Genomic DNA, 4,138 nt, shown 5'->3' with positions numbered 1-4,138 from the left:
CCAAAATGGACGTCAATACACGGCGGCTGGCTGCCGCGGCGTTGGCTGCGCACGGCACTTATCCAAGCCGAGCGTACCGCGTGCAAAGTCCTGCGGAGAAGCATACGTTCAGGTAGAGGAGCGCGGTTAGGAAGCATGAAGGTAGCATGCCGGCTTCTAAGCGTGAGGAAGCACCAAGAAGGCCTTAACTTAGTGCCCCTTAGTAAGGGACGTTCCAGAATTGACGCCAGGTCGCCTTACAGCGTGTAAGACGTCCTTAGTAAGGAAAGGAGCGTTTCGGAATCCGGGCCTTACCCCCGTATTCACAAACGCACCTCGACTCGACCCTCCACTCGAAATGCTCCTTGAGGGCGGCTTTTCATTTCACAAATCGCCCTCCACTCGAAACGCGCCTTGAGTGAAGGAAACGTCGAGCGTTTTACTCGAGAATCTCAAGGTAGCCCCGCAGCTACCTTGAATCGCTCCTTGAGTGAAGATAGTGCGCAAACATGGTTGCGTCGTCGTGATCTGTCGCTCGCCTCGTCGGCTTTTCAGTTGGACGCCAGTTGCCTTCGCAGCTTTTATTTGGTTAACGATGCTGCGCATCTTCAAGGGCATCGTTTTACGGACTGGTGTAATCCCTGGAGCGCTTCGGAAACGGAGTAATTCTACTGTGGCACCGAGACAGACCGGCCGTCCTGTCAAGAAGACTGCCAGCTAGTGCAGTGACCTGTCGTCTTATTCTGTGCATGAGCCAGTTGATGACCTGCATACGTGTATCTTCGTGTGAGTGCTCCGAAACTACTATCAGCGCCAGTGCCGTGTCTCTCGCGGGGGATCATACAAAGCAGCACCATTTGAAACGCTGCACGATACATAACTGCGGCGCACTTCGAACCTATGAAAGAAACAACTGCGAAAATTCCTGCCGTTAGTGGGTGCCTGTGTGCTCGATCGCTGGTCTGGCTGCGCGAGCGCCGGAATTCCTCCGCCTGAGCGGCTTGTACGTGTGCATCACTTGCTACGCTATTCCAAGGACGGGGTAGCGTACCACAGCAAGGCGAGCTTCTCTAAAAACGACCAGGTGCGTTCATTTTCTGTTTCTTTATAATTTCATGCAGTTAGATGCTATAGGGAAACCAAAAAAGTATACTGTTTTTTGCGTGGGACGTGTGACAGTAGCTGTTATTTACAGTCGTTAGCAATAATTACGTGATCCTTGCTTCAAAATATTTAGTTTAATTAGCTTATGCTAATGAAAATCCAAGCCCAACGAGGAAGTGAGCAACCATGAAATGGTTTCATAATTATACCTGCACGTATACAGAGGGAATGTAATATTTTATTCCAATACAAAACATTGAATAACAATACAACAGAGGATAGTTTTGTACATCACATTATCTTTATTGTAATAAAAAAGGCTGTAGCAGTTGACTCAGCTCCTAATACAGAAAACGCTAGCAAGTGGTAGCAGATATATGTCACATATATTTGTTGTGCACATTCCAGCTTTTAGTGAGTGCATTATGTAAGTGTTAGATTGGTGTATGTCGGTCTGGCTGTGCAAACGCCAAACCAGCCTAAAACTGTATCTTTGCAAACATAAATGAAAAACAGTCCGAGCTCATCAATGTAAAAAAAACGGTTTCCTGAACACAATGAAAATCTTAACTAATGTATTTACTATGAAAATCAAACTAGTAAATTAGTAAAAGCTAGTTTTATGTGCGTTAACATCATTGTATGTTTATGACCAACCCCTTCTCTTATGCAGGAACCAGGCTGCCAACGCAACCACGCAGAGCAACTGCCTTTTCAAGGGCGCTGCGCTTGCGTTGGTCTGCAAGCGTAGAAGAGTGGAGCTCCAGTTAATGTGTCGTGCTGCACTGTAGTTGTCGCACTATTTTGGCTAAAACCTCAATATCTTTTCTGACATCCTAACAGCTCAAACACTACTAAAGGCATTTTGCATACATCTGCCTTCATAGGCACCTTGCTGCTTAAGTCTGTATTTTCATCCAGGTATTTTCTAATCCATATTTAATAAAGCCGTCTGTATCACTGAATTATTTCTGGTCAATTGAAGTGCCAATCTCTGAAACAATAAATTAAAATTATCCACGTTTTTGTGTTCTGATAGGATTGCAAAAGAGCGTGGACTCTGATCCTACAACAAAACAAGCAGTAGTACTACTGACAAGCTATTCTAGAATAAAACACCATCCGTGTTCTGGACAGTAGACTAGCAGTGTTCTAGACAGTAGCATACCGTCGGGTGTGGCCACCGGACGGTATGCAGTGGTAAATCTATACAGAATATACGCTGTTTGAGCTCCAGTTCTAACTTCAGCTTAAGTGAATTATTAAGGCCGGAACCATGAATTTGTTCCATTCGATGCGGATGACATTTGGCTTCCATGGGGCTTGCAGAGTTCAGTAATTGACCCAGGAACAAAGCGTGTCTTGTGGGATCCCACAACAGGCCAAATGGAGATGCAGACAGTCACAATGGCGTTGCTGAAAAGTACAGTATAGAGCGCATTACTACCATAGTTCAACAAAGCGGAGATCACCATTACAATTATGATATATTCTTGATGTACACTTGCTCATGCAAACGTAGCTTCAGCATTCCACTAAATACTAACGGGCTGCATTACAAATTGTGGGCAGTAACAAAGCTCACGTCTCAACCGTAACACATTACGAGCAACTCATGACTTCGCACATCATATTAGTAACTATGCTCTTCAAACAATAATACATGACTGTTGAAGAGGAATGAAATACGCGTTTGATTTCATTATGGGATAGCTGTTTCATGTTGCGGTTTTAAATAACACGGCGTGCATTTCACCATTTTATCAATGTGGCTGACAAAACATCAATATTATCAGTGATAATATGAAATATAACCACAGACTACCGGGCAGATCAGTCAAGTACTTCCGCAGCACCTAGGTTCTTTAGGGGAAGCGAGATGGTGCATTTCCAACAGGCAGGCACCGTATCTAATCGATGCTTTAACGTCAGTCACACTTACGTGCAACACAGACGTGACTTTTTGCCATCAGTGGTCTTTCCAAGGCCCACATCCTGCAGCAGAATCAAAATGATATGATATAGGGCGTTCGCACGCTAAGTTCAGTGCAGCTAAGCAACTGAAACAAGAGACATAGCTCAACTAAAAAAAAAAAAAACTAGCCGTTGCGTGAACTTGAAAGCACTGTTTATGGAACGTGCAGGAGATGCTACGACATAGCACATTGAAAAAAGGTAAGACGCAAAAAAACACTAATGCGGGCATGAACTACTGACAAGTGAATTTGGGACGAGTAAAGATTGCGTAGCGTATATTTGATTGAGCAGCACTGGACACAGGCACCAGGCTGGTCATTGACGATATGTGCTACAATTTGAACAAACCGACTAACCACCACGGCTTCTAAATAAAGTACAGGACTGAAAAACGTTTGTTTCCTTAAAACTGCCGGAGCTACGCACTCAACCATATGCATTTTGCCACATGTATGCTACAACTGCTTCTTCTCTACTGAAAGATTTTTACGCGGTACGGGAATGATCATCGGACACAGGCGCGGAGCGGTGCCTTTTGAATTTATATTTAAACAGCTGAACCGATAAAAGATTGTCGCGCCGAATATCCCACAAGCTCCAAAGCAAAAAAGAAAAAAAATAACGTCTCGCGCAGTCTATGCTGCCTCGAATAGTATGCTTCGGGTGCTAATGCCCGCAGCATGAGCAACTGGAGCCAGTCATGCTTGGATACATCGGACACGTTTTATTGATAGCGCGGCGGCAACTTCACCAAACCCGCAACAGCCTAATGTGGTTCCGTGCATAAACTGCTCACTCACCTTATTTTTTGTCCCTGTTTCAGAAAGCTTTCAGCAGCACTTGGTCTTGAAGGTAAACAAAGCTGCCCATCGGCAGTTCCATGCGTTGCCTCCTTCGAAGTCAATCCGGCTCGGTCACAGTACACACACGGCCAACATCATCCATGATAACTACGATTAACAACTGCAACGTGAACCACAAATTAAGCAAAGGAAAGAATGAGCGGCAGACAAATGCGGGCGCAAATTTTCTTGTTTCTCAGCCATGCGCTGTGCTCAGCTGCTGGGGAGCGATCGTT

This window comes from Dermacentor silvarum, chromosome 1 (genome assembly GCF_013339745.2).
Source record: "Dermacentor silvarum isolate Dsil-2018 chromosome 1, BIME_Dsil_1.4, whole genome shotgun sequence".
Classification (NCBI taxonomy): domain Eukaryota; kingdom Metazoa; phylum Arthropoda; class Arachnida; order Ixodida; family Ixodidae; genus Dermacentor; species Dermacentor silvarum.
Note: the sequence above shows the minus strand (reverse complement) of the source record.